General features: G+C 36.5%; 1 protein-coding gene across 6 annotated transcripts in view; it reads left to right on the top strand.

Annotated features, from left to right (window-relative positions):
* Dlg1 (discs large 1) overlaps window positions 1-27,142 on the top strand; it is a 502,336-nt gene that overhangs the window by 210,391 nt on the left and 264,803 nt on the right. The window lies entirely within an intron of this gene.

The following is a 27,142-nucleotide window of genomic DNA, read 5'->3' as shown; positions in this document are numbered from 1 at the left end:
GCGAAACAATTTCGTCGTGTGAATGCGTGCCGAAATTTTGCAGATGCGCTACTCGTATGCGTTTTCGAAGACCGAGTCGTTAAATTTATGCATCACTGCGACTGTATAACTGCAACAATAACGATAACGGCAACTTGAAAACGTCACGCGCGACATTTTCATTTGTAACTTGTTTTCTTAGATTTTCGCGTATCACTTTTAAAAGTTCCGACAATTTGGCGAGACTCCAACTTAATTCAATTTCTCATTGCTCGCAAACCCATAAAGAATTTCGGATAATTGCAGCAAGTTGCATCGTAACGATTATATACGGCATAAATACATCTTGATTAATATATTATAATTGGGCTAACATTTCAAGTGAATTGCAGCGCATGGTATGAACAAAAATAATTATAAAACTTTGTTAATTACCAAATATTAATAAATCATTGTGCAAATCCTACATTGGAGTATTTCGTAAAATTTTTAAATAAGAGTGTAATTTTCCATTATTAATGACGGTAGTATAATAGAAAATTATGTAATATATCGTATCATTATACTAATAAATATAGCTTTATATACTAAATAGCATATTGCAAAATATGTTTGAACATTTATTACAATGTATTTTCGCAATCAGTTTACTAAGACAAATTTATTAATGAGCTAATAATAATTAACAGAATAAAATTGCATCTCTCTCTTTCTCTCTCTTGATTTTATCATATCAGCCCGAAGCGTTCGGGTCAACAGGGGAATTCTCGGAAAAGCATTACTGCAATATGCTTAAATTATTCGACTGCATACGAAATTGCAACAATCAATGACATTATTGCAAATTCGCTGGATGCCGAGCCATATACGAAATCCCATAAAACCGAGTCGCGCCCAAGCCGCAAATTGCCCCAAAGACATTCAATACACTGACATATGTATGCGTTGCATATATGCGACCATTTATCACTTGAAATAACTATGCGCTATATTCTTTAGAAGACAGGTATTATCTCCATATATCTCTTTGATTATTTCAAATTATTCTTCATAATTTGCTTCATTCTCTTTCATTAAATTCCGGTGTTAAATATGAGCACTGATATAATCGATGTCTAAATATTGAGAATTTAATCAGGCGTGGAAAATTTATTCTTACATGGACGTTGCGCATAAATACAATCGTGAATATACGCGTAAGTATAGTGAATTTGGATTGATAATCTGTAATGCGAAAATTTATCGCACTGCGTGTCAAGTGACACGACGAAAATCGCATCACGCCCCACAGCAGACTCGTCATTTATTCCGGTCGCTTCCGCTCGTCGGGAATTCGACGTTCCTTCAAAAGGAACCGAATCAGGCGTTACGTGCAGTTACGACGACGCGAGCAAAAACTCTATGTAGCGAAACGTGGAAAAAAGATTTCGTACTACTCATATATACGTTCACCTTTTTGCTGACTTGGCGATATTCCGAAAGTGCGTAGGAAATTTTCTGCGTCCTTTACATCGCGGTTGATTTTCCAATGTATCATTAAATTTCTGTCATATGTGTAAAGTTACACGTACACACGCGTATGTACACGTACTCATACGCATATATAAAATTTGAGAAACTGTCATTATATCTATATGTAAAGATTTAATAAATGACAATGAAAACACACAGTTATATCTTTAACGATAGAAGATTATTGAAAATATAATTAATAATTTTAATGACAAACTTTATTCAACAATATTTCTTCGATATTATCTAGAAGAAAAATTCATTTTTTCAGGTGAATATTCGAAATATACATATAACGTGTATTTATCGAATAATTCATCAATAAATGACACATACGTAAAATCTCTTTTGAATTTCGATGAATTTGCCATTCCTCTGCTATCTAAACGGGAGTCATTTCGTACTGAGAATCTTTCCTTCGATTCGCATTCGCGCAAATTCCTCGCGGAGCAATTCCGCTAAGGCATCACAGAGGAAACAACCTCACTTGCGGGTACCCTTTTATCGTCAGCGTGACGATATCTGACACTACAATATCGCTTTCTTTTTCTCTTGCCTATCGCAAGAGTCCACAGCTCTCGATCGAATCAGTCTCGTTTCTCTTCTCGTCTTTCCTCGCTTTTCAACGCCTCTTCTTCTCTTTCGTTTTCGTCGAAGAGGCGGTAATTGGCGAGAACCTCGACGATCTACTCATCGAGAACCACTTTGGCGGCACCGTCAATCCCTTCCGCATCTTCCTATTTCGGCCGCAAACTGAGAAAAGAGGGAAACGGGGAGAGATGGAAAAAAGAATCAATTTTCAGGCGGCTTCTTTATTGGCACCCATAGCTGCCGGCGTGTGGATTGCGATAGAAAAAGTGGAATTAGGAATTGGCCTCGTACGGCGAATGATGAGAAAAATTTTTTCCAAAATATATTTCTCGAATCCGTGGATTAATTAAAATTCTAAAAAGAAGATTGGCGATTTACGATAGTATTTAATTGGAAATTCCTTTGACTTTCACGCTCATGACAATATCGGCGGCTTTTGTTTTGCCACGATTGACGTGAACGATAGTAAGTGCTTGATTGCAAATTTCGTGGTAACGTGTGATACATGCCGTTGATCCATGAACCACTAATACCCGTATTCATAGTCCTTCCTTATTTTAAGGACGGAGGAAGCCTCCATGAAGGATTCCTTGAATCTGCAAGGCCACCTTGTTTCATAGATGGACCTCGAGTCTCCCTTTCAGAAGGAAGGAATATTTTAGGGATTTTTAGTGATCGACTGGAGGCAGCACCGTTTTATGCTGCCTGCAACTAATTTCATATAATACATATGAAAACTTTTTCGTATCTTCAAAAGATTCCACGGGATTTTCCCAATCGCGAATGTATCTTTTCGGAATCCGCCACAGAATCCGATTCTCTGGATTTTCATCTTCAAATCCATCGTCAGAATCATTTAAAAATTCATTGTCCATTATCCCTTTTTCCTTTATACACTTTCAGTTTGAGGGCGCGACAACAAATAACCACAAAACCACAGATTGAAATGTAACGAAACTAACTTTTGGAGGTTATATTGGTTATATTCTGCGTATCGTCTGCTATCCACTCCTCAAGGAAGCTCGTGACCTTCCTTGAGATAAGGGAGCCAATAAAATTCCTTGTTCGGTCAAGGAAAGTTTATGAAACGTGGAACGAGGAACAAGGAATCCTTATTCCTCAAGGACGGACTATGAATATGGGTATAAGCCTCCTTCCATTAAGGAGGTCTTTTCATTGACATCATACGAAATAAAGAATTATTGTTATTCGAGATTTTCCGTTTTTATTCGAAAACATTGTTCATTATCAAGGTACTATATGTATATACGAGAGTTATTTACGAAAATAGCCTCTACTTGTTCACAAAATACTATTACTCTCACATCAAAATACTTGATATCCGACTGTAATCAGAATGCTTTGTATATCTATTACAATTTATTCATTATTTTATCATTAATATGCTAGGTAATCCTTTTGGTATAATATGCAATATCGTTACAACGGACAACCCCTTCCGTTGCGCTTTTCCATGCGAAATATAATCACCTACATGTTTTCTACATCGCGCTGTTCGTTACACGCTCGCGTAAAAGACGTTTGAGAAAATGCAAATTTGGGCGCGAGTTATAAAAGCGGGGGTGGGGCGCCACCGTCAACGTAAAGCTGTAGACGGAAAATTAAACTTTGCCTGAAAAGCATAGGGAACGATAGAGATTGGGGGGAGGGGAATAAGAGGAGAGGCAAAAATGGAAATCGACAGACATCGTTACAATGTAACGAACCGCGTATCGTCTCGGGGATGAGGGAAGAAGGGAAATAAAGAGATTCGCGGATGTTGATTGGATGGAATTCATAATACGCGAACTGGATGCCGGACATCTTTTCAATCATACGATCGCGGAAAGAGGGCTGACAAGGGCGGAAAGAGGAGGGGGTGGGGGGGGGGAGACGACGCTTTTCTTCGCGCGGAACGAAGCCGGACTACAGAGACACCGGCGCCGCTCAAAATACTTTGCCGTTCTTTTGAACGAACCGTTACTCTAAAATCTCGCTTCTCCGTATTCACTCTTTTGTCGTTTTTTTTTTTTTTTTAACCGTAGCATCTGTCGCGGGGTTGGAGATAGGGGTTGATAAGCCATTCCGAAAATACAATAGCGACCTTCTTTCCGCGATTTTTGATAGCGAAGACTTCCGTTAAATGAACTGCGAATCTTTCGTTATTAATAACGAAGACTGGAAAAATTTTAATAATTTAATTGTTATAATATCTAATATATTATTAATTATACGAAAATTGTCGTAAGTTTCTTTGTACTGAATTAGAATTTTGAAGCAGAATAAGAAAGAGAGAAAGAGTGGTCTTGCATTCGGAAGAAATGTGCTCACGTACGAAAAAAAAAAAAAAGGAAATTATCTTAATTATTAGATCAAATTAACTAATAATTATTTTTCTTTAATTATTAGAATGAGTTTCTAGACAAGTTGTAGACAACAAGACACATTTAGAAAGATTTACAAATTTTTTGAACTTACAAAAAAAAAGAATTTTATTCATCAATGACACACGTAATGAAAAATATGCAATAGAAGATTAATTATCGCAGACAATATTTCAAAAAACTAACGGTTTAAAAAACAATGTGATATATATATATATATATATATATATATATATATATATATATATATATATTCATCTTCATAATTTACCAGTAGTATTGATCACGCGAATATTATCGAGTGCGCGGTTGATCGTTTATCTAACGGGTCTCTCGCGATATGCGACATCTGTCATCAATCCCGCCTTGCAGCTGGCGCGACGTTTCCGCCTATGTACAATACAGCTTTAATATCGACATGTTGATGCGGCTGCAATTGCTGCGAACGCGACAATTTCGAGGTCGACCAGCTCCATTCGTCTGTGTGCGCTAACTAATGCGCTCGTTGTAACTGCAGTCGCAGCTGCAGAGGGATCGATTGATTCATGCAACTCTAAGCAGTCAAACGAACCTTGTTGCACGTTGCTCGATCGACTTGACACCTCGTTGTATACGATCTGTACATTGTGTACGATTCACGTTGTTAGCGAGCGTGTACTTCGATGTAACACAACGCACAGCTGCAATTGTTATCATATCGTTTTGTTTCTTTTGTTCTTTTGTTTGTTTTAACACTGCTATTATCAAGGGATATACGCTGACAGAATAATAACGACGATATTTATAATGTTTTTTCGCGTGTTTTATCGTTTATTCTTGAAAATTATTGGATGAATTGTTTCTCGAAAAATTTGTTGTCCGAATTTTATCCCTATACATTACGATATATGTATAACGTAATTTTACTCATATCATACTTTATGCCCAAGAAGGCCATTGTCAACTTTTACTTGCGGCGTTAGAACGCAGACGTCATAAATTCGCGTTACTTGAATTGCTATTCGATTATGCTTTAAAATCATAAACGTTCATCGATGTTGATGTACCTTAGGTATGGTGAATTTCACGTCGCTTTAATAAATAATCGCTCCCATAAAATCGCTGCGATGTTAATGTTTGGTTCGCTCGCTCTACGGGACGCTTCATCGTTCGGATTGGCGTGGTACAAATCGCGAAAAGGGAAGTCGTCTCTCGGTGATGTTATTATGTGACGATCATAAAGATCTTTACGAGCACGCCCCCCTTATTTACGAGCCGTCGAAAGAGTCCGGCTAAAACATCGCGAAAGATTCGCGGCTGCACGTTGCGTCTCTCTTCCTCTTTTCTCTTTTTATCGAGTTCTATGCTACCTCATATTGCGCTAGGCTTTGCTGCACATTTGAAAAGTAATTGTCGTAAAAAAAAAAAGAAGGTAGATACATTCCTCGATAAAGTTACTTTCACACGCAATAATACGCGCAAAAATCCTCATACATATTTATCCGATTTTAACACTTTGCAAATGTGCTGCAATTTTACGCGCCCTATGTATTTTACATGCGCGGCATGAATGTTCCATTGGTACAAGGTGTATATTTAATTATTCCAAACGAAAAAAAAATATGAATCAGAGATCGTCAATTCCAGTGAATATTTTCGTTTTTTATTTTCGCGTTCTTCTGTTTCGGATTTCGGACATCTCACATATAATAAAATATTGCGTAAAAACGATACATTAATGCGATTTTGATAAGATGGCGCGAAAATTTTTACGGTCTCGTTTCCTATATAAAATAATATTATGTGTTCCGAGCACTGAGTGAAAAGTTTGCGATTAGTTCATTTCGTGCATTCAGAAAAAAATAATGATTCGCGAGAGCGCGCGATATTTTATAAGCAAGCCAAGCGTGTAACAACAATAGTGCAATCACGTGCGACATGAAATTGGAAAATGGATAACGTCGGATGAGAGAAACTCCACGGTTAAGAAATTAATCGAATCCGCGACAGCCGGAATTTCGATGAAGGTACAATCACGGGCCCAATTGCTCTCGCGAGAACGAATTGCCGCGGCAGAAGGCCGCAGAATAAAGGGGGGATATACATAGGGAAAGAAAGAATAATGAACGTACTTTAATCCGCGACAAAAAAAAAAAAGAGTAACGAAAAGGGAGAAAGAAGGCTCCCTCTCTCTCCCCCTCTCTCTCTCTCTGTCTAATAAAATTTTGATCTATTTTCAATTTCTTATTATCCGATTAGGGATACGTTATATCGAACGTACAATTGAACTGTCAAATCTCGCAGTTTTTCACGGACGGTCTACTCAATGCGGCGGTGAGGGGATTTATATTTTCGCGCACAAAAGCATTTATTTAAAGCCGATCTGAACAATCGCATCATAGAGAGCGATAAATTAGCGTCACATCAAACGAGTGGACGGAAGAAGGAGTAGGTGCGTATTCGTTATTCGTATTATTAATCATATTATGCGGAAAATGTAACACGTTCCTCGCGCGCGCACGAGCGACAGACGGATGAATGTTACATAGGATCGAGCTGGACGCGGGGGAGAGCCACGACTGAATATATATTCCAAATTGTCGGCGATTGTTTTGACGATAAATATATATCACGTCCGCGGAACACTGCACCCGTACGAATAAATCAGGCGCACTGTAAACAAGTCCTGGCTGGCTGCGCCAAAGTTGACCGGCTGTTGAAACACAGGGGGAAAACTCTTCGCGTCCGAAGCTTTCTCCGAATACGTTATGAAAATCTACAACTTTCACCTATCTACAACGTTCATCCCAAAATTAACGGAAAACAGTTTTCTCTGGATCTATCGAAAAATTGCATAGGCACAGTTTTTTTTTTTCAACACATCATTTATCTGTCTAGCATGAGTTTGCCCAATTTCCTCAAAAAGATTTATTTGCCAATATTCTCGAAATGTTTGCGTACGTTGTATGACTTTTTTTTTTTTTTTTAAGTAAATTAAATGTACTTTATAAGGAAATAGACTATCGCTCTCTTCATATTTTTTAATATTGGATGTTTATATGAGCTGTTGCTTGCATTTGTTTATAAATTGTAGATAAATTAAAGAGAGAAAGACAGAATGTATATTTGTAAATGAGTGCTTTACTATAAAATTTTTAATAAATGTTGTCGATATCATATTTCTGTATCTTCAAACAAATATTATTAAATATTTACAGATATAACGGTATTTATGCAAATAAATTTATAAACAGGAAAATTAATCTTTTGTGTCACATGGCTCGTTATCACAGTCATGTGTATCAATTCGTGTTGTTAAAAATTCGTCAACACACAAACGCTATTCCAGTCGACGATCGCCTATTTCTACAACTTCGAACCATTAATCTAAGTAACGATATTGCGTCAGTGAATTCGGCTACCGTCGTCGAAAAAAGAGATTGCCGTAATTATCGTTTTACGATGGAGATTTCTAATCGACCATCACGTAGCATTTTTACGATGGTCCACGGTAAACGAGAGAAAACGAAATTAGGAGGATGAACGTGACCTTTGTCAGCTGCTACAAAAAACGAGACGTTGAATTTTTCGCCAAGATAAGAGGGTTTGCAGCCTCTTTCCATCTGTTTTACCCCTCAAAAGTTGATTTTCTTTCTCTGCGCTTTAGTAATTATTTGCATTTATACAATATATAACATAGCATGATAAAATAAAATCTCTGATCGCTTAAATAGAAGAAACGATACAGAAAAGAAGTGGTAAATAATCGGTAAAATAAAAGTATTGCACTTGTAATTTATTCTCTTGCTAAATGATGAAAGTGTCATCATATATATATATGTTTTCTCTTTTTTAAATATCAATTAAAATTGAAATTTCTGAAAGCTTTTATATAAATGTTTTATATAAAATAATACGTTTTTTTTAATATTATTAATGAAGAAAGAACGTTACTAATTTTGTAACGAAATCACTACCGGATGAACATTTCTCATTAAACGCAGAGTTATTTCTATCGATCTCGTTTCCCGTTTTATTTTCTCGATCACTCTGCAGTCGGATATTATACGGTCGTTAACAGTTTTAAAGTCTTTATAAGATTAGAGGCGCCTCCGAGCCGTACGGAAGATTAACTGGCTGATGACTTTCTCATTTACCTCTTCCGCCGTTCTAGATCTCGTTTCGTCAAGCAGGAAATTTCCAAATTACATCTATTACCTCGTTATCTCGTTAGGTTATATGATTGAAGCAAGTTGCCTAAAATGAAGCTGACATTATCTCGACTACACCGGAGTACAAGCCCGCTCAGTGTTCTGTTCGTGTGTGAAATAACAATATTATTAGATCAAGTATTTAATAATTAACGAATAAAATGTAAAGAAGAAGATATCAATAAGGATGTCAATAATGGCATGTGATTAATATAATGAAGAAAGTTAGATAGCTTAAACTAAAAAAGAACTAGAAACAAAATATAATAAGATTGATAAAAAAAAAAAGAAGAGATATATGTATAACAAATAAATATCGGTAAGTTTTTTTAAATGTTTTGTATTAAGAGACAAGCAGTTTATTTTGCTTTTATCTGCAGTTTATTTTTATTTTATCTACAGTTTATTTTTATTTTACTTTTATTTTACTTTTATTTTTATTTTACTTTTATTTTATTTTATTTTGCTTTTATCTGCAGTTTATTCGTCACTTTTGAATCACATTATTTGATAGCGAACAAAAGCGAAATCATTTTATTAATCGAGTATCATTACTGCTAAAATCATCAAGATCGTCTATACATTATGCCGCAGCCGTATATGTTATTTATTATCATTATATGAGTACCGTTTCATATTAATTTCGGCGGCAAATTAATCGAACGAGTTGCGGTCGCGGCCTCAATGACTCGAGAGAGAAAATGCACAAGAGCTTAAAAGCTGAACGCGATTTTATACAACTAAAGGTATATGAACGTGCGATAATGGTAAACGAACCACAGCCGGTGTGTCTAGTTTTCTCGATAATAACTTTTATCGGTTTTTCGTGAATATTCTCGTGTAACTAGTCTCGAGAGATTCGCCTCCTTTCATTCGAACTCTTTATTCAGAATCGATGAAAAAAAGCGCTCCAGCTTGGTGACATTACAAATTGTTCGCAAAAATCATTGTATGCGTTTGCAAAAAAAAAAAAAAAAAAAATGCAGTTATTTATTACTACGAAAAAATCGTATATATATTTGTTCCCTATTTACCCCGTTTTTTCGCGATTGGATTATATTGCTCGATTAATGTAAGCCGAATTTATCTTTTGAACGAGTTGGTCGGGACACAATTGGCGATTGTCTCCTTGATTTAAAGGCCGTGCTACTGTCGCCGCGTATATATATACAGCGATAAGTTGTTTGCCCTCGCAAATCTTAGTTACCGCCTTGTGTATTCAACTTCACGATGCTCTTTCAATGTAATACTGAAAATATTTTCGTTAAAAGTATTTTTCTACGATATTTAACTAACACGCGGCGAGTTCTTAATCGTGCCATAAATATTTTACTATTATACGTAAACTGATAATACTTTATAATATCCTACAAATATTAAGCGATGTACACGGATAAATGGTTTCAAAGTGGATTACATCTCATATATAAGTTGATGCGAACGCAAAAAATAAATAATATATAATAACAAAAATGTACGAAGAGCATATTAATCGTGAATATCGAGATTTTTAATTTTAATGAACTATTTGCCAGATAAAACCGCGCTCGTTAAATTTTCCAAGCGGAAATAGCATTTGGTGATGCACCATTCAGCGTTTCTAAAGTTTTCTTCCGCGTAAGATGGATGCCCGACCAGGTATTCCGCTTTTCTGCAGAAATTTTATTTCTTTGAAACTCGTTCGAGCGTAAATGATCGAGTCTCGCACATATTATAATTCTTTAATTACTCCGTTTATGCGAAAAATATACGTATTTATCAAAATATTCGCTTCAGTCACGTCCTTGCGATAATAATCGTTCGACATCGGTTTAATCTAATTTCTCGGACCACCCGCTGCAATCCGTCCCTTTGTCCCTTTTCTCATGGCTAAGATCCGGTCGGCAATTTACTGTGAAGCTTGCTTTAGTCATCGAGAGAGAGAGAGAGAGAGAGAGAGAGATAAAGTCCGACATTTGATTCTCGCTTAATTAGTCTCCCCCTAAGCGAGATAGATCTCAATTTACATTCCGTGAAGTCGATCTGCGTTGGATGTAACACTCCGATAAGACGAGAACATGTTCCTCTCCTTATTTCTCACTTATTATCCTTGCAATTATCTCCGACGAAACGTGCATCCTTCACCTGCACACGACGCGATCTTTTAATTACTTGTCACGCCTTATGCAAATTATATGAGGTAAATTATATAGGTATAGCGAACTATTATTTTGATTTATCGTTCTTTGATTCAATATTTATATTAAAAGTTAAATAAAATAAAGTATAAAAAATAAGAAAAAAACCACATTAACAAATATTATATGTATAAAAATAAAATATTAATTATGTTGAAAAGAAATCGAATTTCAATTTTTGTATAATAAGAGGATTATCTCGATATGAATACAGAATTTTATATCATCACTTTTGTATATCTAGTTGGTTGAAGTATTACTACGCTTATTGTCTTCGTATCGCCTTTCTTTCTGAATTCGTTCTCAACGGTGTGGTTCTTGTCATCGGTCCCCAGAGCGTGAATTTTATTGTTATTTGTTTCCGGCATTATGTTCTCACTTGTGCGTGTATGCGTGTGATCGCGAGATTTCGACGTGATTCCACGATTCGCGAGATTTTCCAGAAACGACGGAGCAGGGTAAAATCGAATGGCTCGCGAGTTATTGCTATGTAAGCGATTATTGAATTCCTGGAAATGAAACTTTATACGAGCTCAACGTTCGCGCCCCTCTCTTTCCCGCGGTTCTACGAGGTTTGTCCGTATATTGCGATCGCTCGCCGGGCTCGATCGATTCTTCACTACTGCGCCGGAGCCCGTTATATATATATATATATATATATATATATATATATATATATATATATACCGCATTCTTTAAAGTTTCTCTCGCAACAATGTTGCACAACGCGATGTATGACGTCAGATCTATTTTTTGAGATACAATTTGAAAACAATTAATATAATGGAATATATGAGACCAGTTAATATATTGGATGATTTCATAAGTTCGTGCCTGATTTTCATAGATGGCATTAAGTTACTGCATGGCGGAGTTCTATTGTTTTCGTGTGGTAATTGTTGCTTACACCGAATAGATGGCGTTGTATTATGTCAATTTAGCGTCAGACATTGTTCAGATAAATCCATTTGTGCATAAGAGAAATCATTAAAAATGGAGAACGAAAGGTGCATTTGCGGCATGTAATGCTATATGAATTTCGGAAAGGCGTGAGTGTTGGGATTGCACAAAAAAATATTCAAAGCGTTTATTTGGACCGCGCTCCTGCTCTCCGAACAGTCAAAAAGTGGTTTGGCAGATTTCGAAATGGTGATTTCAACATGGAGGATCAACCCCGCTCTGGACGGCCTTCTGGCATTGATGATGACATTGTGCATGCCTTAGTGGAAAGAAACCCAAGGATTACAACTGAGGATATTGCTGAGAGGCTGAACATCGATAATTCAACCGCTTTTCGTCATTTAAAAAAGCTTGGATACATTTCCAAGTTGATACGTGGGTGCCGCGTCTCCTGACTGAAAGAAATAAGCTGCAGGAAAATTGCGGGAGTTGCAATGGGAAATTCTGCAGCACCCGCCATATTCTCCAGATATCGCGCTTTTAGATTTTTATCTGTTCCGGTCTTTGCAGAATAGTTTAAATAGCAAGAATCTCAATTCCGAGGAAGCTGTCGAAAACCACCTTACAAACTTTTTTCAAGAAAAACCAAGTTTTTTCTTCAAAAATGAAATCGACAAGCTTGTAGATCGTTGGAAAACCATTGTAGAAAAGAATGGAGACTATATTATTGATTAATAAAAGTGTTATCTCTAAAATATAATCTATTGAAGTTTATATTTAAATCGGGCACGAACTTATGCAATCACCTATGAAATTACAAATTTTATATCATTAACAATTATAATAAATTAAAACAATTATATCAAGTTATAACATACACTATTATTAATTGTGAAGTTATCTGTTTCAAATGCGATGGGGAAATTAATTATTGCGTAAAATTGCGGTAAAAATGAAAATATTTGATATCGGATAAATATCGATTGTCATTCGTTTCTGTATTCATTATTTGGATATTGAATCTCCACTGAGTTCTTGATACAGTTCAGGAAAAAGAAAAAGGTAAAATTTAAATTTAAAAAGGTGATAAAAAATATATTGTCGAATTCATTTTCGCGGCATACGCGACAAAGTATAATGATCTGTAATTACTCGATTTTTTCCCAACGGGAGAACTTTCTCTTTTGGCTAGTTTCCGGTAGGTCTTAATGTAATTACGCGTTTGCCGCAGCGAAGGTGTATTACATGCCCTTCGTAAGAAACACGTGCTATTATCGAGCTTAATGAAGGCGAGAGCTTCGCGTTAAAACGGCTGATAATAAATCGACGGATAATGCGCTCGCGCTTTTAAATTTACCGCAATTATCTTTCTATTTCGTTGAATAAGAAGAGTTTCGCATTTATCATTTTATAATCGTGAATTACTTATATACTATTGCAATTTAATTATTATAATCACTACTATTGTCGGTAATTAATTATATTCTCACAGGATAAATACACACATTATAGTGTTCGTGACAGATTAGCGTTTCGTCGAGATGTATATTCAGAACGATTAAAAATGCTCCATAACTTTGCGATAATGTTGTTGTACAACTGACTACAAAGCTTACTAACTTGACTGGAGATATCATAAAATGTCAGGCACGATATTTTGTCGTATAAACGTTCCGCGCATCGTAACAAACACGCGTCGCAATATAACTGCGCGAAGGACAACACGATTCATGTATGAGCAGCTCATTGATGTTGCCCAGCAAGTTTTTATGTCGCGTCGTTTAATGTCCGGACGTCTATTGTACTCCACTCGCGCGGAATGCGATTCATTATCAATTTAATGAAGTCCGCGTGCGAGAGAGAGAGAGAGAGAGAGAGAGAGAGAGAGAGAGAGAGAGAGAGAAATTGCAACGCAACCACCGGCTACTTTTTAACTCTGGTAATTCTGCCGAAAGTTATACGTATCATGCGCAAATTGTTTCTCGATGAAATTCGATGCATTTCTGTAGTGTAAAATAAAAATTTAACACGAGATATGTGCGCGGCATTAATTGATAAACGTGTTGCATAGCGGATTGAGTGTGTCACGATGCGCGTTTACACATAGATTGCCATGACAAACGTATGTCATTCGATATTTCCGCGATCTGATCGCACAGTAATTATTAATGTGGACGCGTCATCGTATTATCGTGCTAATCAATCGGTTGTCACTTATTGAAACGAATGCATACGGAGCAACTCGATAAAATAATTCGATGAACTGCTCTGGATTATTACAATTTTCAATATCATGATTATATCATTATTAAAAGGATAATTTAAAAATTTACTCTAAAGGTGATGAAATATTAATATAATGTGATACAATAAACCGACGTTGTTACGTTTAACTCGTTAAAGATCCGCATTGTATGGGTCATCTCAAAGAATTCACGTCACGATCTACTTGGATAACTGTGAACTGCATAACGTGCAACTGTCTTCGTTTACGATCTTGCCAAAAATTTAGAGTTGGCTGGATGAGTGTCAGAGTAAGAATCGCTTAATGAACTGTCTGGCAAGAAAACTTGGACAGCTAACAAGAAGGACGCTTTTCATAAACGGTGGAAATAGTTATCGTTCTACTACGACTTAAATTTTTTCAAAGCCAACAAAGATTTTCGTGGGTCAAAAAATTTTTATTTCGGATTTTTTTCTTTCCTCCACTTTACATACAAATAAAATTAGGTAAATAATGATACATTCAGAGAATTCTCGCATGTGCATCTTTGTACGTCGCTGATAGATATACGTCTATCATATATATATATATATATATATATTTTGTATGTAAGTTATTGAAAAATATTTAATTATTATTTTAATCTAAAGTTTAGTGAAATAGGAGTGAATAAAGGAATTATATATATAGAGTTATTAAAATTGTTATAATTTGATTGAAAAGAATAGATTAAGTCTTTAAAAAAATCTTAATCGTATTTTTCTTAGTAAAAATTTTAACTGATAAAATTTTAACTTCTCAATTTTTGTTCGGAATAGGTTGTTTAACTTGAAATCAATATCTCCGGGGATATCAAGTTTATGTATGCGCTTATATACGTGTAAATTACACAAAAACATGCTCTTCGTTAGAGATCCTTTTTCCGGTGTAATTTAATCATCAGTTTATCTGGAACTGAGCAGAAGAACAGAAAATAAAAACACGAAGAACGATGTTGATGACCGACTGTCTTCCACAGATCGAGCGTATAAAAAAGGAAAGTATACTCGTGATAGATAATTCGCTCATGGAGGCGATACGCCAGATGCTCTTTTATTCGATGCATTGATGCGTGCTCAACCATAGTTATATATTATTATATTAATATACTTATTGTTAGATTATACATATACTAATATGTATATATGTATATATTGATGAATATACCAGGTATATAAATATCAAACCGGAATTTGCCCATAGATGGTCCTAGCTGTCAATGTAGTTACCGTCAAACTGCGTCATTGGCGCCATTTTCTTGTTTTGACATCTGATAAAGATTTTCAACTCACAACAATACAAGTTTCATACAACAGCATAGTTTTTAATAGCGTTGAACATGTCGAATTTTGTGCCTGGAAACTACGATTTGCGGACAGCATTGATTTTCTGTTACCATTTGAAGAAAACTGCTGCAGAATCGCATCGAATGCTTGTCGAAGCTTACGGTGAGCATGTTCTTGGTAAATCACAGTGCTTTGAGTGGTTTAAAAAATTCAAAAGTGGCGATTTTGACGTGAGAAACGAAGAACGTGGAAGAAGGGTGTGATCTATTATGAGCTGCTAAAATCTGGCGAAACCGTTAATACTGAACGCTACCGACAACAAATGATCGATTTGAATCAAGCTTTGCGTGAAAAACGACCAGAATATCAGAAAAGGCAACACAAAGTGATTTTGCTTCATGATAATGCACCATCACACACAGCAAAACCGGTCAAGGAAACGATTGAGGCGTTTAATTGGGAAATACTTTCGCATGCGGCTTACTCGCCAGACTTGGCTCCATCCGATTACTACTTATTTGCATCGATGGGACACGCACTTGCCGAGCAGCGCTTCACTTCTTACGAAAATGTACGAAAATGGCTCGATGACTGGTTTGCCTCAAAGGAGCAACAGTTTTTTTGGCGTGGCATCCACAAATTGTCAGAGAGATGGGAAAAATGTATAGCTAGCAATGGGCAATACTTTGAATAAAATATTTTTTATCATTTTCATACAATAAACGTGTATTTTCTATGCAAAAATTCCGGTTTCATATTTATATACCTGGTATTTATGTGCATTAATATATTAAGAAATATATATTTTATTAATATTAATAACCGCAATCTTTTATCTTGAAATAAAATAACTTCGATTTTGAGAAATTTATGAATCATATTCTCCGCATTTATTTTATTTCATGATTTTATTAACTTATTAATTAGTTCGAGCAAATAGAATGATCAGCAGAATGAGCGGATCATTGTGATTAATGTGCAATGTTAATCGTGTATTAATCGCGTTAAGGTTTCTGCTGATGTCGAATAATGAGCCGTGATAAGTCTAGCTAAATCCGAGCATAGAGAAATTTTAATTGAAATTGATTCAGCATTTACATATATGATGTACAAAATAGAAGAGATCGCTGGTGCGCGGAGTGATTTAATGAGGATATATATTATATTAATTATCAATGCGCGGTTAATTAGATTGTTTTAATTGCTTCTCCCAGCGATATTAACATTTGCTAACCAAAAATTCTCTTGTCGTTTTATAATATATGACCTATTATATAAAACTTCACACAGATATAAAATCGCACGTGGAAAAGTTTTATTGTATAGAAGAACAAAATAAATGATATTCCATTAGAGTTCTATTACGTAGTCGATAAATAATTCTCATAATATACGCTGTAGATGAAAGATTGGGCCGAAATCATGAATAATACTCTCGCTCAATTATTATTCGTTTGAAATTTATGGAATTTGCTACGCGAACAGACTTTTATTGCGAAAAAATCGAAAGTCGATGAAAAACTAACGGCAAACCGATCGAGATTGTCAGATTTATCGGAATTCGCGCGAGAAACGGACGAACAGGAGAGAGAAAGGGGAATCGTGATGAGAAGCGACGAGAGAGGAAAAATCTAGTGGGTCCTCGGGGAACGTTACCGGAGAATTTTATAACGAGATGAGGTGATGGTAGGTTCGAGTTTTTCCAACCGCCCAATCTGCGCGAGGGAAGCCAAATGGGAACACTTTAAGGACGCAAAGTCCTCGGGGAGAAAAGCCGAGTCGACGTCAATGAGGCGGCCAAAACTTCCTCCTACAATGGCAGGGTGCCATCGCGCGTATCCTTTCAGTCGCGCTTTCTCACGGTGTGTTGCAGACATTCGTTCTTTTTGCCGGCACTTCTTTACCGAACGAAAAATGTAATCGAGCACGCGACAGCGAGTTGCTTAATTTCGTGGAAACTGCACGAGGCTGCTGAGCGAGAAGGAGCCGACGCCGACGAATAAACGCGCCGCGTGAATCGACGCGGAAATTCTCGCGTGAAATATTCTTTCGTCGTTGAGGCATATAAATGTACATGCCGCTTTACATCTTGAAGATCCCATTTGCAGCAAGATAGATGGATATCGCATGTTGCGCCAGGAGTCGCGCGTTTATTTTGGCCGGGGATTATTTCAGATCGCGGGTGGATTTAGAATCGATATATTTTATCGATGAAAATATTGACTAAATCTTTGATTAAAAGTTGAAGTTGCATTTCGAATTTATCGAAGAGAGTGAAATATTATTTTTCATTTATTTCTGAAGCTTTATTCTCATCTGGAATTCTCTTATTAAACAGAAATTTATATTTCAAGAGTCAAATAATTGCTGTTCTTACATTAGTTTAACCTACATGGTAGCATAGAGAGAATTTCTATAATTAATATATATGTATTGAGAACATAAAGCTGAGAAGTTGAACGTGTTGCGGAAATGTAGATTTGCTCTTAGCGTTCGTGTTTAATTTTGTAGACGCGTATATCGAGCATGTCGCGTACACAACGTGTGACATATCAATAGGAATATAATATAGATGTTAGTATATCGTATGACGGGGGGAATGTAGAAATACCAGCGTTCGGAGAATAGAAAATAATAAATTGCGAGAGAAATTGAAAACTTCAAATTATAACCGAGATAAAATACAATTCAAATTATGTTTTAAATATATACGACGTTGAAATGTTCAAATATAAAACTCGATTTTAAAAACAGATCGCAGAAAATAAACCTCTGATACATTTTTCAATACTCTGTACCCATTATAGGTGTATGATTTGAAGAGCAAACTTTTTTTATCAATCTCATAACACTATATTTCCCACCGGGATTCAGATCGCAGTCCGGGCGGACGCAATTTCCGACGGGATACAACGCCCCAATTCAATGTAAAGGTGGACGCACCGGCACAATGGCGACCTGCGGGTGCACACGGATCAGAAATTTGCACGTGTGCGGTGGGAGACATAATCGTGGCGGCGGAGGTGTTTGAATGCGCCTTCTCGTCGCAGCAACGCGGTAGGAAACATCCAGAGCACGGCTGTCATGTATAAACGGGAGCTTAATTAAATCGGTTCTAGTTGCGCGCGTTGTTCTGTGTATGTTGCGATAAATATTTAAATCGAACATCCCTATGTATTACATAATCCGTTTTTATACTTTTTTAATCATAATCGCGAAATTACAGCGTCTTGCATCATTAATTTTAATCTAATATATTTAATAAGTCATTCCAACGATTAATCCGCTTCGCGCGATTGATATATTGGGTGATTGCATAAGTTCTCTCTCTCGTGCCCGATTTAAATATAAACTTCAATAGATTATATTTTAGAGATAACACTTATTAATCAATTATATAGTCTCCATTCTTTTCTACAATGATTTTCCAACGATCTATAAGCTTGTCGATCCCATTTTTGAAGAAAGAACTTGGTTTTTCTTGAAAAAAGTTTGTAAGGTGGTTTTCGACATTCCTCGGAATTGAGATTCTTGCCATTTAAACTATTCTGCAAAGACCGGAACAGATAAAAATCTGAAGGCGCAATATCTGGAGAATATGGCGGGTACTGCAGAATTTCCCATTGCAACTCCTGCAGTTTTCCTGCAGCTTATTCCTTTCAGTCAGGAGATGCAGCACCCACGTATCAAGCTTGGAAATGTATCCAAGCTTTTTTAAATGACGAAAAGCGGTTGAATTATCGATGTTAGCCTCTCAGCAATATCCTCAGTTGTAATCTTTGGGTTTCTTTTCACTAAGGCATGCACAATGTCATCATCAATGCCATCCAGAAGGCCGTCCAGAGCGGGGTTGATCCTCCATGTTGAAATCACCATTTCGAAATCTGCCAAACCACTTTTTGACTGTTCGGAGAGCAGGAGCGCGGTCCAAATAAACGCTTTGAATATTTTTTTGTGCAATCCCAACACTCACGCCTTTCCGAAATTCATATAGCATCACATGCCGCAAATGCACCTTTTCGTTCTCCATTTTTAATGATTTCTCTTATGGACAAATGGACTTATCTGAACAATGTCTGACGCTAAATTGACATAAGACAACGTCATCTATTCGGTGTAAGCAACAATTACCACACGAAAACAATAAAACTCCGCCATGCAGTAACTTAATGCCATCTATGAAAATCGGGCACGAACTTATGCAATCATCCAATATCTTTGTCTATGATATTTTATTAAATTTTTGCACGGTTGATATAAAAAAAAACATTATATACACCAGTAATATGAAATTTAATTCGGCCGCATTATATGTAACTCACGCGGAGCGGACGCGTAACATGCGCGGTTCAAGAATTCGCCAGCGTTTCGCTGCGGGTTATAAAGTCGTGCTTACTGGGCGAGCAACAAACGTAACGAAGCAAGAACCTCGCGAGGGATCCCTACAAATTTCGTTATCTGAGCCTGGTTCTGGCAAACAAACTTTGCCCGGGTATAACTCTCCGAAGGCTTTCTTCATTTTCAACGAGAGGAACGTTGTGCCTACGGCACCGGAACTAATCAATGTTGCTTTCTCCTACGTTTCGATTAAACTAGATGGAAGATAAATACTGCACTGCGCTGAAAATAATAATACAATAGAGAAATGCATCGAGCCTGAATTAAAGAGATAGAAAAGAAAGGATATATACGCGGATATTGAGGCATTTTTTAGTAACACGCAACGCGATGATCGCACGCGAGATTATCGCTAGCTTTTGTAACGTGAAATCCTTTATTCTCTCTCTTCCTCTTTCTTTGCCCTTTTTGAAGGATTTACAGTAAATTGCACAAAGGAATGGTCTTCATTTTCTCTCTTTTACGATTACAATGGGATTACCACTGTGCTTTTCTTTTCGCGCATTTCGTTTCACTTTTACGAAGGGGACACTAATATTGGAGGGTCGCTATTCAAACCGCTATGCATAAACTTTCTAATTAATAATATTATAGAATAATTGATATCATGCCAGCGAACTCGTTGGTTTCTCAGTAGCATCAAGATTTCGTTTCGGATTACAAAGTTAATAAAACAGACACTGGCGTGGCAGTCCCATCGGTAAGCAATTTTGACACTTAGTTTGTTTGTTGCAAACTTTTGTTGACAAATAATTGCGATTGTCGCTTTCGCAGCTTTTCTATATTTCCAGCGACACAAAAAGACTCGCGGAATAACAAAAAGAAGTTTTTCATTTTGTTTCTTATTTCATCATTAAATATCTGCTAAAAAGATGATGTTTTATTATTTGGAAGGCTCTCTTTTATAAATATAATAATAAGCTGCGTTTTTAAAGTGTATATATTTTTTCAATAGTTTATAATATCTATACTGATAATTAAAAACGATGTAATTAAATTCTAATTTATCCTATTCATTATTTCTGCAACTATTATATCAAATATCATTTAATACAACATTTAATTACAACTTTTAATGGCATGTTATAGAAAATAACTCGGAAATATTATTCACTTTTATGTACGTTGAAGTTTTGCCGAGTCAGAAGTTGTCCGTTGCGGTTCTATTCGAATTTGCGAGAGATTTTCCGCCGGAAATACAGCTAACAATGTTTACCACCGAATGATTACTACTGACGTTCAATGCTAAAAGTTCAAACTTGTATGTAAATTAAATATGGCTGTCATGATATATATATATATATATATATATATACATGTATTTATCATTATACCAATATAGCGTAAAATTATTGCAATAATATCTAAAGAAAACAAAATAAAAGCGAAAATTTTTTTGAGCGGAGATTCGGATACACTTTGAAATACATAAAGTATATTTTTAAAAAATCGAAAAAGGGGATCTCTTGTATCAAACATTTATCAAAATAATTTTTGCTTTCAGCGATCGAAACTTAATTGAGTTGACGATCAAATCAATTTTTCACATGCAAAATTTGAAAAACAGAGAAAGAATTTGCGATATTTTTCCCGACATTTCTGCATTTCTGCGATTTATTTGCGAACATTGCGACTGGCGTGCAACAACATTTGGCGTGTTAATAATGAAATATTAAAAGAAATAATGCTGATTTGAAAAGCAAATTTATTAAATGCATGAATTAGTATGTAGATTTAAACGACATTTACGTAAATTTTGCTGAAAAGCTTAGACGTAATGCAAAAGATAAACCCATCATTTTTCGCTCACGGCACAGCAAAAATAAATTCTTATGCGCTTATATAAACCAGGAGTTTTAAATATGAAAAGTTAAAGGGCAATAATCGAGATGGCGAAAAAAAAAAATTTAAAGATGTATTCGCGATTTAGACGATGTAGACACACCTGCGTCCTGCTAAAAGGCACATTCTTTCCGCTTACTTTAATCCGAATGCGAGGGCAGCTTTTCTCTCATTCACTTTTTCTCGTCCTTTTTACTTAACCTCAGAATAGAGCTACTCGGCTGGCAATTACAAGACTCATTTATAAAGAGTATATTATTTATTTTAATATTTTTTGATGCGAAAACAAAAACACTTGAAGTATAATCTCTTGACATTAATAACGTAAAAAAAAAATACATAAAACAATATAAATATAAAAATCTATTGTCTATCTATATATTTTTAAAAATAAGCAAATATATACTAGTTACATACTTATTTTCTGATTTTTAAAATCAGATTATCTTAACATTATAATTTTTTATATATCTCGATATACACATATATATATAATGTAAATTCTAAATAAATCGCACTCTTTGTGTACAACTATAGTTAGATCTGCACTTTAAAAAATATTTGTAACCTTGTCAGAGTATAATCAATCAAGATGCAAAAGACACATTTATTTAAATTGCAAAATTTTTTTTTAGAATTGACGATCCGTCAATTTATGAAAATCCGTCGTTTCTTTGTAAAAATCTTGTTCAAATCGTTCCACCTTGCGTTTGTTCGCCCATGGTCGCGGCTTTTTGTTAAAAAATTATTAACGTGCGAGCGACCGTCAAAGGACGTGCACAATTCCGCGTGTTTGTTTCTGCAACTTGCACAAACTGCTATAATCGCGCACCGGAATCTGCATTATGCTACCCGTATGCTGTCCCTATTTCCACGTTTTCGAGTGCGCTGCCACATCAAGTTTGCATCGAGTTTACTCGGTTGCTCGTTAGATCCATGCGATGATTCGACGCGGCACTATACTCTGTCCGTTATCCACAAAGGAAATTGAAAGCGACAGAGACGCTTGTTTCTATCCGATAAATTTCTTTTTTACGATTACGAAACGCTTGAAAACTGTTGAAATGCGAAACGACGAGGTTTAATCGGGCTTGGTGATATGTGGATGCAGTTTGAACGTCTTACATTGAGATCGATGTAATGATATTATTATTTTTTTTTAATGATATCGTTTGTGCTTATTAAAACTAAAATTAGAATCGTATCTTATAACGTAACGTTTTATTTTTATGCATTTATATATAAAAATATAAAATATTTTTTATTTTATTTGAAATAATTAATCGAAGAAAAGTGTCGCTTCAAAATTATGTTGAAAAATTATAAAAATAAGTCATCGCGTTTTTCTCTCTTATTATATATTAATTTTATTATAAAAAGAGTAAATTAATTTAAATAATTTTATTACGGAGAAAAATTGTGTGTGTATAGAGATATTATATTGAAATATTTTATTTTTAATTTCAGAAATATAAATATCGAAATTCTGCGCGTAAATTTATAATACTCTTTAGTTCATACTTTTGAGATTAACTTATCAGGTATGTAGAAGGAGTCGGGGAAATTGGGGCTTACGAAGAAAGAAAATAAAGTTGTTCTCATCTAAAAAGGTCGTTGAAACTTTTAAAATATATTCCTTCCTTCCCCTTACCGTCTTATCGGGTTATTCTGCTCTCGATTTTACTTTAGTTTGAACTTGGTAAGTAGAATAATCCAGGTTTCAAAGCGAATGAAAATAAAAAAATATTGTCGCTCTTTCTCTGTGCTTCATTTTTTCGAGATAGAAATGTGCATGACGGACACAATGAAAAAACAAGCGATTATTAAAAATATAAAACACGAATAATAATAGAGATATTAAAATATTCTATAACAAATATTAATTTCGATAAATGATTATACGCAATAGTATATCATCTCCATATACACGCTCTTATTTATTGTTACATGTAATGTTATATTCGATTTCTGTTTCAATTATGATTACTAATAACTATAATATCTGCGTACACAGCGCAATAAACAAATATTAATCCCGTCGTCGGTTGTCGACGGTCCGTAAACAATAATTCGTGTCACTGTGCAAAATTAATTTTTACGATCGTGTCGATTAAACGACGTCGCCGCCGCTCGAACGCATGCGAACGACAGTGGAGAATGGTGGGCTAATGATTCATCAATTTCAATTCCGATGATTTACACGCCTGCGAAATTACGCTTGGACGTTTTACCGCGAAGAAATACGATCGGCCTGGTAATCATCGTGCGAGCACGATGTATTAAGCCGCGTTCAATCGGCCACCCTCTCTTCCCTCTTTTTTTTTTTTTTTTTTTTTTTTTTTTTTTTTTTTTTTTTTTTTGCTATTGTCGACGATCCCTCGTGAGCATATTATTGCGAGGGTTATTGGTGCATCGAGCGCGCACGGTCATCGGCCGCCTGCTGCATTATTTCCGACATAATCGCATTCGTTCGCGGTTTATTGGCTCATCGTTACATCGATATAGCATGCGCGAAAGGATAACTCACCAAATGAGTTCTTCCGATGAAAATTTGTTCATCCACAAAATTTATCACTTATTCAACGCATTTGAAAGCCTTATTGATAGCCTTCATTCATGCGCGAAGGTGCATAAAGAGTTGAAACAACGAAAGAGGAAGATATTAAACGAGCACAATTTTAAAGATAACATGTATGAAAAATAATAAAAGCATAAAGAGTTACAATTAAAGACAAATTCATACTGTATCGTATGTTTACTTTATGTGAGAGTGGTTCATTTGATAATACAATAGTACACCGAGGTACTTAAATAAATATACTCTCGTCCCCTCACTTCGTTGGCATAGAACCGCATAGTACCGTTTTTAATCACCGCGAGCACTGGTGCTAAAAGGGATGCTCGACGACAGTTATCGAGCTATTCAATCGTGGGTGGTCACGCAGGTAACGCAGGTAACGCAGATCCGGTAAATCCCCGTGCAAAATCGGCGATACCAGCCCCGCGTGTTTCGATTTATGTGCCATATTTTTGTTTCTATCCTCGCGATACAATGGTGGCGATGAAATGGATCAACGCGTTGCGGATGAATACACCGTAGCGTCGCATGAAATGGAATTTACACAAGTTTTAATTGCCGCCGTGCAAGACGGGAAATCTCTTTCGCAAACTCGACCTAACGGAGGGAGTAGGTGCCAGTAGCTCGAAGAGCGCGCGAACAAGTGTTTTCACTCCTCGAGCGTACCGACTCGGCTCGACGTACAACCCCGTCGTCGTCGTCGTCGTCGTCGTCGTCCCTTTATATATATCGCGTCTTCTGTCGTAATTTACAACCCTCTCGCGAGGAGCGCTCTTTCCGTCTCTCTATCTTCTTTTCTCTTTAGCGACGAAGTCAATTTCTGGAACTTTGCTGACGTTTCTGTTTTATTGGACGCAATCTGTAGTTACGAGCCCGCTCTGACGCGATCGACCATTTTATTCCATCGCTATTACATTGTCGATGTACAATACATTGCGACAGGTTATTGGCGTGATCGATGGAGGTTGTCACCAATTTCATCGCTGAAAGCTATATTTACTTCTTGGATGTATTAATTTCCATGTTTTTATAAATATTATATTATAAAAAATATTATATTAAAGGAAAATTTCAATGAGTTTGATATACTACGTAAAGAAACGAGTTATGCAATTATGGATATATATTATGTTGTTAATGAAACTTCCATCGATGATGAGAGACCAGCAGTTTCATAACTATTGGCGACGAAATACGTTATTATAGATTATCGATCGATTATCGATCAAAACAATCAATCAATCCGCTATTTACTGAGCTATCATTGCGAAGGGGGAGTCTATTGAAAAATTCTTTTCGAGCGAGCATCGAATTCGCGAACGAAATTGACCGCGTTTCTCTCGCATCGGTAATGCTCGAAGGTTTCTGCCACGACTTTTCTAGGATAGAATGGAGAAGAATCGGCCGGAAATCTAAGGCTGTGGAGCCTTTCAAAGGGAGTATCGAGGCCAAACTGATGACCCGAAGAGAAAAAGAAATCGGTCACTTATCGAGCTTTCCTTGCGAATGGTTTTCATCCGTAAATCATCGAAACTTCTTTTCATGTCTGGAGAGCTGCTTATCGTTGGATATCAAATACGATTGCATCGGAATAATATCTTGGTTACTTACGTGCACAGAGTGAATCACTCGCGAGAGAGATACTCACAGATGCTAGTTTGAAGAAGTTTTTTATTGAGAAAAATTTCGATATAAGATAGCAAATATCATTATTTGAAAAAGTACGAAAGAGACAGCGCGCACGTCCTGAACATTAATCGTCGAGAGGATTCTGTACAAGAAAAGAGATCATATTGAACGGAGACGTATACCGGGAGAATTTTCTATCCTAAGATTCTATATAATCAAGCTGCAAAACGGTGGTAAAATAAGATCCGCGAATAGCCGACGGTGAAATTAATATCGCCTTTTAACATCGAAGCTGAATCGTTGTTGAAGACGGGCTACCGAAGCTCCATTCGATCGTAGTCGTCGACAGATTGACAGGAGTGAGCCCATTCAGTCAGACTCGGACTCGACAGGGATTGATAACGAGCCGCTGCTTGAATGCAAGTAGTCACTCAAGTCTGCGTGAGGATTTCATTTTAGCTAAATCCTTCGACTATTCGACCGCAAAAGCAGGATCCAAGTATGCCTGATATTCTGCCGTTGCCACGATAAGGTCAAGCGAATCCTTTTTCTCATAGCAATTTCGTGACGCAAGCGGAACCTTAAAGGAAAGACCGCATCTGAATACTCGGCCGAAAAGCTACGTTCCGTTTGCAAACACCGCGTAATCTCGTAGAAAGCAAAGAAGATACGAAGAAAAGAGATTGAAGTCTTCGCTCGTTGTATCGAGCGCTCTTCCACTCCTCCTTTTTCCGCTCGTTCTCTTTTTCGCCAATGCTAGGGATGAATACCGAGTGAAATTCACTCGTGCGTAAGAGGTGAGACGACCGCGAAACCGGAATTGCCGTCCCGATGGGACAGAATCGCGTTTCCAGTGCGACGCTATCGAGAGAAGAAGAACGTCAGCATTGCGTAGCTCGATGGACTACCACCAGACGGAATCCAGAGGAAGGAACGGGAACGACAGAAGTCATCGGAGATACGTTATCTGAGAACGGAATTCGATCGTTGAAAGTTGGATGAGCGAGGCCGTAGCCACGGCTTGGATATGAAAATGGCGATTATTGGGATAGTTCCTGGGAAATATGCGAGGATCGCATTTCGGGGACGTCTTTTATATTTTTATATAATTATCATCGTCATCGGAATGTGCCCGGGACCAATCGCTTAGCTTTCGTCCGTATTAAGACGATATCGATCATCTTCGTCCTCCTCGTTCGTCGATATTCGAAAGAACTGGTGCCTTGGTTGATTCGTTTCGGTATTTGCACGAGACTGGAGACTAAAGATCTCTTTTTTTTTTTTACTGCTTGGAGAAGCGAATTATAAATTGAAAGATTCTTCGGCGCGCCGGCTATCCTTTCGATCGAATAATTGCTGTCTAATTGATAACGCTCATCAAGAAACGAATAAAACAAATCTTAAGCTGATAGT

Source organism: Polyergus mexicanus, unplaced genomic scaffold (genome assembly GCF_030449975.1).
Source record: "Polyergus mexicanus isolate NDT 795.1 unplaced genomic scaffold, iyPolMexi1.0 SCAF_11, whole genome shotgun sequence".
Classification (NCBI taxonomy): domain Eukaryota; kingdom Metazoa; phylum Arthropoda; class Insecta; order Hymenoptera; family Formicidae; genus Polyergus; species Polyergus mexicanus.
Note: the sequence above shows the minus strand (reverse complement) of the source record. Positions and strands in the feature narration are given on the sequence as shown.